This window comes from Anomalospiza imberbis, chromosome 8 (assembly GCF_031753505.1).
Source record: "Anomalospiza imberbis isolate Cuckoo-Finch-1a 21T00152 chromosome 8, ASM3175350v1, whole genome shotgun sequence".
In the NCBI taxonomy this organism is placed as follows: domain Eukaryota; kingdom Metazoa; phylum Chordata; class Aves; order Passeriformes; family Viduidae; genus Anomalospiza; species Anomalospiza imberbis.
In genome coordinates this window covers 5358159-5373553 of record NC_089688.1, presented here as the reverse complement: position 1 = coordinate 5373553, position 15395 = coordinate 5358159, and the positions used below count along the sequence as shown (strand labels likewise).

Sequence of the window (15395 nt, the reverse complement as noted above, 5' to 3'; positions counted from 1 at the left end):
GATGACATTTGCACTGTTTTGTTTTTTTCTACTGTAATGTATAACCAGGGTGTTCTTTTCCATAATCTCACAGTTTCATGGAGAATTTTTAAAAGTACTGAGTAGATTAGGAAATCACTATTTTCCATTAATTTGATTAACAGAGTGCACATGTTCTTAAAATATTTCAGTGCATGTTATATTGTAAGTAATGTTAACATGCTACAGATCTAGAACCCCAGCAAAACTTCCTCACCTGCAGTGAGCTCTTGATGTGACGTGGATTGTGCAGAGTTTAAAATGGGCCTTCTCAGCTGTTAGAGCAGAAGTGGTGAAGGAACGGTGTCACCTGCGCTGACCATGTCAGGTGTGCAGGAGTGTTCACATTATGAGCTTAAAATCATTGGAGTGACTTGCTCCCTTCATGATGTGAAGCACAATCAAATGTAGGAAGATGCTGGAAGAGTGGAGACTCACATCCACACTTGCTGTTTAGTTGTTCATCCTCCCAATTTCTTTAGGGTTTTTTTCCCTACGTACAGTTTCCCCCCCGAGTGCCCTTGCCACAGGTGGCATCATGATGGAAATTTGTATTTCCTAAAAAGCTCGTGCCCCATAACTCCTCTTGAAGTGCCACTTCTGAAAAACACTGTGAGATGCCTCAAATACTGTGGGAATCCACTCTCCCCTGAAAGAGCAGGAGCGGTGCTGGTGGACAGCTCGATCTGCTGGAGAGTGGATTGTAGGCTTTGGACGAGTTCCTTACTCGGGAGTTGCAGAGGACGTTCTGGGGGCAAGGTGAGGGACAGCCGAACTGTGTGGAGTTTCCCTTCCCTCACTGCAGTTCAGGTGAGGTTTGGGTTTAAGGAGGTGGTACAGCAGAGAGCAGTGAGGGTTCCTAAGGAGCCCTGAGCAGGACACTGGGTCTGTGCTGTGGCACAGAGAATGGCTACGGGTAAGATCCAAAGGCTGCAGATCTCCAGGTGGCCCACAGAGAGAATGTGTTGTGCTTATTCATTAAATGGTTAAAACAGGATGTTATCTGGCAAGTGCATTCATCACCATAGCCATGGGCCAAATTGTGGCTGTTTTTCAAGTTCACAGCAATCTGTAAATGGAAGCTGCAGTAGAAAATTGTCATCCAGAGGGCAAATATGTTTGAAAGGGGAAAATAAGGAAACTAAGACTTGTACCACAGAAAACATGTTTCAGTAAATATTTTTTACTCTGGTCTTGTTTAGTGGAGATAGGCCTTGTGGATTTGGGGTTTAATTTGTTACGTGGCATTTAGTAGCAAAGTCAGAACAAAGGCACTTCAAAACATCTTAGTTTGAATTGTGGACATTGGTTCAAGTAGTTATTTTATTTTATAGGTCACTTTTTTAAAAAGAAAGTAACTTCCAAACACGTGTTGCACCTGACTAAATGAAACTACAGTGCACAAATGCACTTTAATCCTCTGGGAACTGTACTGGAACATAGATGAAACCACGTGAAACTGCACCTGATGCTGTGTTGTTAATTGTTTTTGAGATTTAAAGGTCTACATTAATTATGTTGATGAATGAATGTGTCTAGTCTAGTCTCAGTTTCTTTGATCCAAGTGTCTAAAGCTGCCCCTCAATCTCCTCTGATCTGTATGTGTTTGTAATTTCATTTGCTATTTTCTGACATTCTTGGACCACAGGGACTATTGTTAGTATTACCCATGTTTATTTTATAGAACATTGTACTGTGCTACCTACCAACTTTTGTAACTTAATGCTTAGTGATATTTAGGGTCATTCTAATAGCTGTATATTTGGCAAATTATTAAAAAATTCTGCAAGTGACTTGCAAGTATAATTGGTTTCTTTTAAATAGAAGGAGATTGTTGAGAAAAAGTTTACTTGACTATTACCTGCACTGATGATGAATCCTTTCTTTCCATCTTTACTTCTCCTTTTTTTCTGTGCATTCTGTAATGGGTTTCCCTTGGATTTACCAGGTTTGCTTTACCACCATATTTTTGTCACAGCATCCATTGCCATTGTTTGTTGGGAATACCTGCTGGGTATACAAGAATCATCTCTATAAAATAAAAAGAGAAATTCCACAATCCTTTAAGCTCATCCTGGAAAACCCTTAACAGCACCACAAGAGGCTGTATATGTTGTTGATTACAAGTCCTTTTACATCCAACATCAGCCCCCAAATTCCAAAAGCATGAAGGAACAGCCTTAGTGCTTAATGTTTAAGTTGGTTTGGTTTGGAGGGGGGATTATGTTGGGAATTTTTTATTTATTTTTTTTTAATGTTGTCTTGCTTGTCTACAAAAAGCTTTCTAAATGTGTTCAGTAGTCTTAAGTGCTATCCCACAGCTCTGTGCAGCCTTCCTTCCCATGGTCCAGAATTGGAAGAAATGAGGGGGTGAGGCTGTAACTGGCAAAATCCACAGTGTTGCAAGGATTTAGGTTTTTTTGTGTTTTGAATTTAAACATGAATCATGGTTGTGCGCTGAAGAGTCTTGTAAAGAAATCCCCATTTCCTTGTTGGTTTAAAGTGACGAGGGAAGCACACTCCTTGGTTGCCTGCTCACATCACTTGTCAGGGGTATTGGCTGGCTGGGGTTACTGTCTCTGTTCTCTCCTTCCCTTCACACACGTGTGTGTTTGAACAGCTGCACAGTGAAATATCTCAGGGAGCTGATGCAGCTGAGAACCAACTGCCTTCGGCTAAGGAAATGCCATGTGGGGAGATGTGGAGAGGAGCTGGGGAACTGCACAGAGCCCCCACACAGGGACATCCCATCGAAGATGCGTAGGCACAGAGTTTGTGGTAATTGGGAGTGGGGCTGGGGCCGAGCCTCATCCCTAATTGGCCCCAGCTGTGCAGGACAGGTGAATGACACTGAAGGTCATGAGCCATGGAGTGCCCAGGTGCACTGACCAATCCCAAAGGGAACAGAGGGCTCACAGGTGCCGTGCATCAACGTGAGGGTACAAAAGGCTGGGCTGAAGAGCAGGCAGGGCAGATGCTTGCTGCCTTCTGCAGTGATGGGGTGTTCCTCTGTGTGAGCAGATTCCTGGAGCCTTCTGGTGAGGTAAGGTGTTATTGTGTGCGGGGGAATGCTTAAAGCCTTCTGAAGTTGTATGGTGGTACTCTGTGTTGTGGCTGTCTCAACTGTGACATGTGCTGTGACAAGGGTGGATATGGAGTTGAGGGTGTCAGGACATGGCCCTGTGTGACAGCTAAACCTTCTCTTCCCTTTGTGCAGAGACCTACTCTGAGTCTCTGCTAGCATAGCTCTTAGGTTTGTGTTCCACTGCCTCTGTGCACAACATGACTGATGCCTGGCAGATGCCAAATGTTACAGTCCCACCCATCTGACACAAATTACTAATTTTCTGCTTGCCTGGCAGATACCAAATATTACAGTCCCACCTATCTGACACAAATTACTAATTTTCTGCTCTCGTGGCTTTCTCAGTTTGGCTTTTTTTTAGGGAGAGAAGTGCTTCCTCTGTGTGGAGTAAAGACTGGGGCTGTGGGAAGGGAATGGGTGTTAAAGAATCCTTTCAGTGCAGGTAGGTCGAGGGGAGCTACAGGTTGAGCTCTGGGGGTGCCTGGGTCAGGGGCTGTGACCTGCTGGTCCTCTGTGTAATGAGGGGCCTGGGGACCTGTGGCCCTGCCAGGGGACTGGACCCTCGGAGACACAGCAGGAGCAGAGGACCCCAGACTGTGTGCTCAGACTGTGAGGGGATAAAAACCAAGGGGTTCCTCTTTTGGGTTGCTTCCTTGAAGGAACTAGCTGGAGTTATTTAGGTATTTGAGTCATTGCACCAAGATTAAATTATTTTGAGACTTTGAATGTCTGAGACTGCCATGGAAAACCTGGGTCAGAACTCATAAGGGAGCCCAGTGTGAGTGTGGGGTGCAGCTGTGAAGGGGCACCACCCAGGTGGTGCAAGAGTGACAGTCAGATTGGTCCTGGATGCTCAGACTGGGACGTTTCCTTAACAATAGAGTGCCTAGAGAGCCATTTAAAAGTCTCACCTTTAATATCATATGTTTCTCTTATCTCCTGTTGCTGGTCTGCTGTTTTTGCTTTTACTTTTCATCCTTCTTGCCATCCACAAATGTAGACTTCCTCTAAATGTAACTGTAGTTTGTGGTTTAGGCCAGCACAAAATCTGAGGGTAAATAGAATCTAGAATAAGAACTGTAAAATACCTGTCATATGCACATTTTCCTCTGGCCATCTCTACACTTTCTTTGACCTTGAACAGAGCAAATAAATCCACCTGTGTGTTGTGCAGTGTATCTGAAGGGCAGCCAATTGCCTGTTGCCCTGGGTGGCAGTAAAGGACTGGTGCCTGCACACTCTTTTGGTTGATAAAGCATAAAGAGGAACTGAGTTCAGCCCATTTTTCCACAGCTATATAAACTGGAATGTGGCTAGCAATAAAAACTTGATTTTGTAGCAGTCTCAGTGGATATAAATTGGGCCAGCAGATGGGAAGCTGTCAAACAGGTACCAAGCCCAAGTACTAATTTTGCAAAATTACTTCTCAAAAGAAAGAAACAAACCAGGAATAGCTACAAAGGAAATGCTCCAATGCAGCTCTTCCTCTGCACTTCCCCTCAGTCAGGACTCCTACAGAATTCAGCCCACAGACTGGAACTGCACATTGGCATTTAGTCAGCTGGAACTCACAGCTTTTTCTTACCCTGCCTGGAAGCTTTTGGGGTCCATTTTAAACATCGGTACACCAACATTTGGAACAAGGAGGCTACAAGTCTCTCCCCTGGAATGGTGATGTCTTGCTGTAGGCTGATAACCAGCCAGGCTTTGTCACAGTTCAGCTTCCACATTCGCTTGCTTGGGGCATGACCAGAAGCACCAGTGTATTAACACTATTTAAACTCAGCCCGAAGAAGTAAAACAATGACTTGTTTGATTTTCAGACTGGTGTGCCTCTAGGAAAATAGCAAAGATACACGAGTCCTGAGTGCACTTCTTTTTTGAGTCTTTTTTTCACTTTAAAGGCTTCCATCTCGCCTGGTACCTGTGCAAAAGCAGCTGTGCTGTGTTAGAGCAGTCAGCAGGTTAGCCAGGGAAGCCAAAGACGTGAACCAGGAGGTACTTATAATGAAAACTTTATTGCCACCAAGAAAGGAGTGTTCCACTTTTAGTCCTTAATTATGTTAGCTTTGCTTAAGTGAAAATATCTACATAGAAGCCAAGGCAGAATGGACAATCAATTAAAGGGCAGGGAGAGAAAACCAGGCTGAAGAGGAGGAATTAATTTGCAGGAAACTGGGCATTCTCCCTTAAAGAAAAGTGCATTGAGATAAAAAGTTTAACAAAAAGAAGAGTTTCCACATAGCAATATAGCACACCAGCATAACGGTGTAGTAGTAACAGAAATTCTGGTCCTGTTTTGGCTCAATGCCTCTCAGCTTGTCTGGTTCCAGCATTCCCAGTGAACCTCTTGAGATTCTTTTCTTGCTTCAGGTTTTTTTTATCTCTTTCCCTGTCTTCCTTTCAGCAGGAGCTAAATTCACCACCAAGAGACACTGTTGAATTCTACCACTGGCACATTCTTTCCAAACATGTTAACAGCTATTCCGGTTTGTGCAACTCTAAACATGGGAAATATATCATGCAGCTTTCTTACACACAGAAGAACTGGGGGTTTTGGGCAGACACTGTCTTCTGTATTTTTCCTGCCTGCCAGAACAGTGGGGAGGTCTTGGAGCCTCCCAGGTTCTCATGCACTTTCTAGCACTGCTGCTAGTGGTGATTTATCTTTTTTTTTGTTTTTATTTTTTTTTTCCTTCTACTCAGATGCATGAGCTGGGCTCTGCATCTTTCAGGAGCCTTTTGAAAATGCTGTGTATTTGTGTTTCAGCTATGGGATGTCTTCAGGTGAGATATCTTAAAATCAGTGTTCCAATTACCTGGGGAGGAAAGGACAACACTTGTCAGTCCTTTGTACAGCATTTAGGTTAAAGTGGAGATTTGCCTAAATAAGGCTAAAATTTTGGCTTGTCAATAGTCAGAGTATTTGGTGGAGCTCCCATGGTGCCAGACATACTCTGTTGTGTACAAACAGGTGAGGACAAAGGGAGTTTGCTGAGTGGGCTGCTGAAACTCTCCCTGAATAGACAACAATATTATAGATAGCAACTGCTGAAAATGTCCCTGAATTTCTTTCTCCTGATGGGAGATCTACAACTGTTTTCTTTGGCAGCAGCAGCTGAGATACTGCCAACAATAAGGAGAGCTGCTCTGCCTCAATAAATGCTGGAGACAGTGCATTAAACCTGACCAAGACAGGTCTGCTACTGCTTATCTGTTAGCTTTATAAATGTCTATTAGAGAAACCAATCTATACATCTTTATCAGATGTGCTGAAGTAATAGAGCTCTTCTATCAGGAGATTTGAGGTAAATACTCTTTGGACTAATTGTTAATTACTACTAATATGCAGGAGCACTTTTCCAGGGGTGCATGTTTAGTGCAATGTGTGACTGACAGATATTAGTAAGGTGCTTTGGTCCCAGCAGTGAAAGTCTGGGGCAGTGAGAGTCTTACTGTCACAGTGGCTGGGAAAATTTCTTCTTCCTGGTGAAAATTTGAGGGAGTTACTCACAGCTCCACCAGCACTTACAGCAGTGTTTCCAAGCTGGCTCCAGCAGCAGAAACTCTGGAGGGAGCTGTAAGCTCAGTGTTTCAGCACAGCTGCTGCTTTTTATTATTTTTTTTTTCCCCTCTCAGCCAAAATGAAACTTTAAAGAGGTGGCATGTTGGGCATTTGAAGGTAGATAGATTTTTGAGTGATCAAAAATGAAACAGTTTTACTTAGCCCTGCACCTTTAAGCTTCAAATGTAGTTACTGAGGTCTCAACTCAGTCTTCACCTGTGCCTTTGCTGGTCAAGCTTTAGTGGTTTTCATCAGTGTATGAGACCACCTCTGTTTTCTGTGCAGGGTATCAGTTTCCTCTGGAACAGAGAAAAAAGGGGATTGTTAAAACTACAAAATATAGACAGTGGGTGTGTGTTTTTTTTTTTTTAATGGATTTTCATCATGGCTTTTGAGCACTACTGGTGTTTTAGAGATGATGATTAGGGGGAGGGGATGGTTAAATTTAAAACCTGAGATGTTAAAAATCAAAACTGACCAAAGTTAGCACTTAGCTACCTGTGCAAAGCTTTGCAATGCTTACTAACTATGTATAGGGAGGATTTTTGTAGTTGTTGATGATGGGAAAATTACTGCTGAGGAATGACCAATCTCAAAGATGGACTAAAAATCACTGAAAAAAAGACTTGTCAGGTTGCAGAGCTCTCCTTTCGCATGAGGGTTGTTCCCAGCCCTGGGGGCCGCTGGCTCTGTGTGCTGGTGATAGGAAATGGGCAAGAGGTGTGCTTGTGTCTTTACAAACCATTCCGAGGGTGAGGGTATGGGTGTTAATGGCTTTGAAATGCGTCTTATTGTCTATAGCAACTTCAAGGCACAGGTTTGTTACAGAACCCAGACAGTCTGACTCTGAAACAAACGGGTCGGCACAAGCCCGAGTTTCTGAACTTTGGGGGGAAATTACATTTACGCGGGGGGAATACGTGCTAGGCAGCTCGGGAAGGCTGTACCTTCCTAGCACCTCAGCCGGTGGGGAAAGGAGGAGGGCAACGTGCAGCCGGGAGTTCGGGGCAAAAGGGGCTGAGTCCTCCAAACCTCGAGCTCTCCTCTGTCTCCTTCATGGACACGGGCTTTTCACAGTGCGATTTTCCGTACACCTGCAACTGTGTTCGCATAAAGGGAGAGAGCGCCCCGCGGCACACGCCCGCAGGGTTTCCTCTCTCGAGGTTTCTGTCATTTCCCCCAGCGTTCAGAAACTCGGGGGTTTGTCAGTTTCAGGAGTCACTGTCCGGGTTCTGTAACAAGCCTTGGCCCGAAGCTGGCACGGACATGGAGACGCGTTTCCCAGCTGCTGGCAGCGCCCTCACGCTCGGGGCAGCTGGTGAAGCCGTCGGCGCACGGCTCGGCTCCCGGCGGAGCCCGGCCGCCCCCGGTGTGCGTGCGGGAGGCGGCTGGCGCCGGGCTCACCGACAGCCCCGCAGCCGCTCCGCTCCGCGGGGCGCTCACTGCCGGCCGGCAGGTGAATTTGAAGCTTGCCTATGTTCAGGTGTCTGCCTGCACCACGGCCGTGGAGCCTGGCTCACGGAGAGTTTGTTTTAGCCCTTGGAGCCCCGCTCATGGGGCGTTTGTTTTCCCGCAGGCCGGGCTGTGGAATGGCAGGAGGGGCTGTCTCTGGGGACACCTACGGGGTTTTGGGGGCAGAACTTCCTTGTGTTGCTTGTTTTGCTGCTTCGAAAGTGCAAAAAAGGTTCAGCCTGGAGCTTATCACATCGGTGTCCTGCTGGATACTGCCTTCATGTGAGCTGGGATCTACTCTGAAGTCCCGGAGTGAAATCCTGTCCCAGCGCTGCCAGCGGGATGATGACGCGGTTCAGTGGGATGAGATGAGGGCTCAAATCCTGTAAGGTACAGTTTGTGGTAACTGGGAGTGGGGCTGCGGCCGAGCCTCATCCCCAGTGGGCTACAGCTGTGAAAAGCAGGTGAACAGTATTGAAAGTGTGAAAAACAAGGTTCACTTTCCTGGTAAAATTTAAAAAGCTTAATAAAAAGACAGGGGGAGAGAGAAATAAAGCAAAGGGTTAAAAACGGCCGGGTGCATCTTTGCACTCAGCCCCTTAAATACCTTTTCCCTTATGCCTGTTGCATATTCATAGACCCTTATGCATAATAAACTAGTTTACATGTTCCAAGAACTGTTCAGCATATCTCCTTGGATCCGCTTTTCAGAGCGTGCGGATTCCTCGGTCGTGGTTTTAGTCCATTCTTGCCACCTCCAGTTTTTGAGCCTTGGTCCACACTGTCTTCAGACAATGAGTGCTGATAGCTGGCAGATCTGTAGCAGGTGTCCTCTTCATAGTCACTGGATGTTCTCCCATCCAAGCAGGCATTTTAGCACAAGCTGATATCATCAGCTATTTCACTAGCATGTCTAAGCTTAATTAACAAGAGAAATAAAAGCTATATCTTTATAACAAAGTTACTTTACCACTACACGTATAATATCCATTTTAATATTTGCAGAAAGCCAATATTATAATATGTATCCATCGCAAAAGCAATGAGCCATGGCGTGCCCCTGGGCACTGATCAGTCCCAAAGGGAACAGAGGGCACACAGGTGCAATGCAGGAACAATGAGGGGAATAAAAAGGCTGGGCTAAAGAACAAGAAGGGCAGATACTTGCAGCGTTCTGAAGTGGTATGTGGCTTATGCTGTGACAAAATCCTGGCTGTGATCCAGCAGGGTTTGCCTGCACTTTGTCACCTCCTTCCTGGCTATTCCTGTAGGAACCTGCAGAGGAAGGTCAAGCACGGGCCAGATTAGGGTTCAGGACTATGAGCAAGCTGCTGCCTGCTTTTATGCTGGAACAATGTCAGGTGAGACAACATCTTGTGAAAGCAAGGATTTCTATATACTGGTGGTACCGCAGCTCCTTTGTAGTGCGTGACTGTGAAATGATGCTTCTGGTCTCTACTAAAATGGGAAAAGTCCTGACTAGTAAGATTTTATTGTAGTGTTGTCTCAAATATAGCTCTGAGTTCTCTTTTTGGATCAGAAAGAAAGAGGTGCTTCTGCAGTGCGTGTTCACTGCTGACAAGCTGTGGTGTAGCGCTAGATGTCAGTAAGGCTTTGCCAGTGTCTGTGTCAGCCCTTGCAGGTTTTATTTGCTGCTGGCTTTTGGCACATGATGCTCTTTCCTTATTCCATATTTTCAAGAATAAATACATACAAATACACTGTCCTTCAAAACTATATTTTCTCATACTTTGCTGTCCTTGGTGAAAAACTATCTTAAGTCACCATCTTTCAAACATAACATGTTTTCTCACATTTCCCCAGATCATGCATGGGCTATTTAGTTCTCACTGTATAAAAGTTGCATCTGGTCTTGTAACTTGGCAAATAGCACTCTTGACACAATTGCCCATTAAAATGCAGGTGTGAAAGTTTCCAAAGTGACTCAAACACTATCAAAGAACTCTTTCTTTGTAAAAAGGTGCCCTACTGTTGATTTGGTAATGTAATAGGTAATAGTGGGTTTGGTTGAATTAATATTGGAATATAGTAAGAGTTGAAACTACTAGTTTTTGTTATAATTGATTGGAATAATAGTTGGAAGAACCGAAAACTTAAGAATTATGGTTTTGCTTCTGTTTATCATTGAAGTGTTTTTGTTGTGAAGTATTAGTTACTCTTGTGGGCATACATTTATTATAAACATTTTTTAAAAGGTATGTTGATTTAGATGTTAGTTTATATTGCATTTTTTGGGGTAAAAAGTTGGAGTTGTTTGGGAGCTGATTGGTGATTTTATAAATTGTACTTGGCTTGGGTTTGAGTTTTTTTGTGATTGAGTTGTTTTGTTATGTAATGGTTCTGTGTGTTTTTTTTTTTTTTTTTGAGGTTTCTTGATAGAGGTTTCTCATTTATGTTAAATTTGGAATGACAGTGATTAGAATATGTCCCTTTTTTGTATTGAGGGTAAATATTAGGTAGTTTTGAATTTTTCTGTTTTGTAATTTTTTTTTTTAATGACTAAGTTTTTTATAGTTAAAACTTGTTTTTTTTTAATGGATTTTACTTGTAAAGTAATGAGGGTTTTTTAAATAATTTTTGAGTTTTGGTAGTTTTTTGAATTTATTTTTTAACAAATTTTGGGAGTTCTTAAAGTTGCTTTCTTATTGTATTAGTTTGTATAGTTGCGATATGTTCTGGAGTGTTCAGTTTATAGTAAGTAGAGAGTATTTGTGGTATTGTTGGTGGTTGGTTTGGTATAGTTAAAATGATTTTTATATTGTTAGTATTTGAAAAGGTGAGGTTTTTAGTTAAATGATGATGTGTTATTTTATTAGGATATTGTTTTTGAGCTGTTTGTGTTAAGTGATTTAAAAAGGTACTAAAAGGTTTCGTTTTGGTTTCTTGAATTAGAGAATAGGTATTTTTATGAGCTTTTGTAGGCTGTATAGTTAAGAGTTTTGTGTTGTATTTTTAATATTGTATTTTTTTAGAAAGGGATTTAGTTTGGTTTTTAGTTTTATTGTTTGGAGGCTCTCTAGTTAATTGACTGATTGTTAGTTGGGTATTAGGACTTTTACTACAGTTTTTTATTAATTTGTTAAGATGCTATTCTAAATTTTATAGAATATATTGTGAGTTTGTTAAAATTATGTATGAAATATTATGTTAGTTTGATAGTGTTAGGTTATGAGAATCGTATTTCTTATTACTTAAAATATGTTCAAGTTGTTGTTTTTAATAGTTTTTTTAACTCTTTAATATTATAATATAGGTTTTTACTGAGGATTAGTATTTTTCTTATTTAACTGGTATACTAAGGAGTTCTCTGGTGAATTAAAATCTTTATCTTTTATGAGTTTACATCTAATCTTAGTTTAATTAGTATTTTTAAATTATTTTCTGAGATAGAAGTAGAAGGAATTGAATTTGGTTCTTGTTTTATGTTTATGGGGCTAGGATGTGATGAGTTAAACTCTTTTGAACTAGAATTTGTTTCTTGTTCAATTTCTATATGAATAAGTTTGTAAATTACAGGGTTTTTCTGACTTGTTTCTGTTTTGGTAGGTAATATCTTTTTTGAAATGTTAATAGAGTAATTTCTCTCTTTTTTGTTAACAGAGTTGTCTCTTTTTTCTTTGTAGGGTAGGGGTGCAAGATGACGAGGTGGGGATGGTAGCGGTGTTTGTAGGCTGAGAAAACGGGCGGAGCAGTGAGGCTACCATGGTTCTCTTTGAGGTTTTAGGGTTTCTGGTTAGGACTGAAGGGGAGGGAGGTTTTGGGATACAGCTCACGATGTGGAAGGTTTTGTGGATATGACTGAGGAAGTAGAGAGGCTGGTAGGTTGTTTAAATATGTTAATCAAAGTGTGGCACACAGGGAGTGGCCTGGTGGTGGTATTATTTCTGTTTATGGTAAAAGCATTGTATGGTTTGAGTTTAACTAGGTCTTATAGAGGAAAGGTGCAAGGAAGAATTCAGTCTTTGGAAAAAAAAAAGTTAAAATATCTGGAATTCTAGACAGACTCCCTAAAAGATTTTTGGTTCAAAGAATATGAAACCTCAAAATGGCTCATATTAGCCACAGAATGCTGGAAAAGGTTAATAAGACTTCAACAGTACAATCTGGGATTGCTTCAGTGACCTCAAGGCATACTTACACCAAGTGTTCACCAGACAGCTTTACAAGGTTATCTAGGTAAGTGCCAACTGAAAGGTATGAATTAGACCAAGACAGTGAGGAATATATTTGTCATAAGCTCCTGCCTTATTTCAGTAAAGCTTTTCCCAACCTGCCATGCTGGTAGACTGGTTTCCTTTAACAAAGCCAGCTGAGTTGGTATTCTAACGCTTTCCAAGTGAGCCACTGCACATAATCACTATTCCTCTTGGTAGTAATGTGGGATCCCATTTGTACATAAAGTGCAGAGAGATGATTCATTCCAAATTTATGGAGTGGCTCTTTAGCGAGAGAAGCAAAATCAGTGTTCCCTCTAACCAGTGTTTATTATAAATCTGAGTCTCTCAACAGCAGTAACAAAATATTGGAAGCACTTCCTGAACAGCACTCTGTTAGCTGTATGCTTCGAGAAAGACATTATATATCACATCCCAGTCCCAACACTGGGGATAGTTACTCTGTTTATGGCGTTCCCTGAATGAATCTCTCTCTGCTTCCAAAGCCACAAGGGTAAAAGTCTTCCCTGTGACACAAGTCTGTGCCCTCTAGTGAAGTGGGTAGTGTTAAGTTAGAAGGGATTTTTTTGTTGACTTAAAAGTTTTTGAAATATGTAAATTTAGCTCTCTGAGACTGTTTTCTACAAGGGTGCACATATACTCCAGATGCTTTTGTGTTTGACCAAGGTTTGTATTGTCCTAGAAGCTGTTTAGGTGTGGAGAATCCCTAAATCCTGCAAGGAAATTCTAGTGATTTTTAGTGATTTGTAGCTGCTGGACAGCAAAAGTCATGGCAAAAACTACTGCTGGAATGCAGTAGAGGTGGTGAGTGTTTGAGAGCAATAGCACCTCAGGGCTGCCTCCTCTGCTACCATTAACAAGTAAAAAGGGTCATTAGGTGGCAGATTCACCCTATGCCCTTACATGTAAAGAGAAGATATTACAGTGCAAGGTTTTCCTTCTCTGAATTCCACAGGCCAAATTAATTTCTTTTCAGCCATCTCTGTACTATGTATGAGCGTGCTCAAGAATCTGATTAATTCTTGGGGCATTGAACAAGTCTGGGTGTTTGAGGAGCAAGCTTATGGAGAGGCAAAAGCTGTGTCTGCCACCTGATGTGCTTAGTCTTTGCCTGCCTCTGGAGAGCTGTTGGGTTTGAAATTGTGGGTGTTACCTATTGGTTTCCTTTGCTTTTTGAAGAGGGCAGTAGTGAATAAGAAGTGGCTGCTGTGGCTCTGGGTGTTTAGAGGAATAAAGAATTACAAGGAAAAAGAGTGACAAGTCAGAACCTTGCAGAGAAACTTGAGTTGTTCCTTAAAACCTGGATACATATTATAGCTGCTTCTGAATATGTGCTGCTGCTGTGTCTCAGAGCACCTCATGTTAGCTACTGAAAATGTTGCAGAAACTGCATTTGTTGTTCTGGCAAACTTCTTGCTGAAAGATGAACAACTCTAATTAAGCACTTAAAGGTAGGAGTAAGTCCAATGTTTGTATAGATACATAAAGTATGGTAACTTTAAAAGGAAAAATACTGCTGTAATAGCTTGAACAAGTTAATATTGACTATGGCTTCTCTAACAACCTTGTAGAGAGCTCACCCAAAACCCTAACTGCAAAACTGTGAGATTGTCAAAGGAATAGGAACTGCATTGTTCTGAAAGTTCAGCACTGGACAGGAGGATTTGTAAATGCTGTTCCATAAGCATATGTGTCTCCTCTGGTCTGGAGCTTGAGTGGGTTTTATTCCCAATATCTTATGGGGCATCTGAGCACTTTTCTTTTGTATGAGGGTTTCATTTTTTCCGCATATCCTGAAGTCTCACTGAGTTTGAGTGGAAGCTGGGGAGCCTCCCTCCCACATGTTGAAGCTGAGAGTAGGTGAAGAAACTGCCACTGCATGAATCAAGAGCCATGCTTGTACTAGAAAGCATAATTTTTACAGTAATAGAAAGATTTGCATTTGTGTGCAGATATAGGCTGGAAGGGTTGTGTTTGGGTAAGGTTAATCAGCTACAGAGAACTTGTTTGGGAACCTACTGCCCTTTATCCTCTGACTCCTGCCTTCCTCCTCATCTTTCTCCATGTTATTTCTTTTTCCCTTTGGACTTCTTTGATTTCTTTCAAAAACCTTCAGGTGACTTCTTTTAACACTGTGATGAGCTTGTGACCACAAAGCAGCTGAACAGTGTCCAGTTTTGGAGGGGTTTAAGCCAAGGCTTAAACCTTCTAGCCTCAGGATAGGAGGCTGCATGTAAGAAAGCAGCTTGCCTCGAGCAGAAACTCTTTCCCTTTGCTTTTTCATTTTTCATTCTTTCAAGAAACAGGCATGGACTATCATAGCAGCAGATACATTCCATCTCAAATGCATTTTTGTTTTGTTTCAGAAAATAAGACAGCTGCTGCTGTCTTTTACTGTCTGAAAGATTATTGAGTGGGTCTGTTGCCTGCTTCATAAAAGAAGAGAGATATCTGCAAAACAACATTGTGTATTGCTAAAGTAAAAAGAATGTTCACATGGGATGTTTTCCCACTTTTCCTGCCTTTTTTTTATCTTTTTGTGTGGTTCTTCATTCCTCTCTGCACCCTTTTCAGGGTTTCTACCTACAGTAGAATATAGTAGTCATTAAATTTTTAACCTTCAAAACTCAAAATATTAGGTAACAACTTAAACCTTGATAATGGCAGGGTCACTCTAAGATTTCTGACATCCAGATGCCATTTCTATCATTAAAATTAAGATATCACTATGTATCTTAGTATTAACACTCTTCCAAGTGATATTGTGGAATCATCCAACCCCCTGTGGGTGGTGTGGGTAACCACTCGGTTTCACTGTATGTTAATCTTTGTGCTGCCAACTCTGCTCGTATTTGCCTGTGGTATTGAGGCTATCAGGAGTATGACTTGTTTGGAAGAGGGACTGTTCCTGTGCTGAGGTTTATATAGCAATTAGCACAGTGTGACCCAGTCTTCATGAGAGATTTGGAAAAGCAAAACGAGCCAACAACCTTATACTGGAGAAAACAGCTCATGTTTTTGGCACCTGCGGGCCAATCCATATGGGTTTTTAAGTTTGAGTGATATCCTCATTGATTTT

At 42.0% G+C, this 15395-nt stretch overlaps 1 long non-coding RNA gene across 1 annotated transcript; it reads right to left on the bottom strand.

Moving 5' to 3' along the window:
- Window positions 1-1082: 1082 nt before the first annotated feature.
- LOC137477830 (uncharacterized) lies at window positions 1083-9394 on the bottom strand. Its single transcript, XR_011001205.1, has 2 exons — window positions 6885-9394; window positions 1083-5922 (listed from the first exon to the last, which is right to left on the bottom strand). It is a non-coding gene; the product is annotated as an uncharacterized lncRNA (long non-coding RNA).
- Window positions 9395-15395: the final 6001 nt, after the last annotated feature.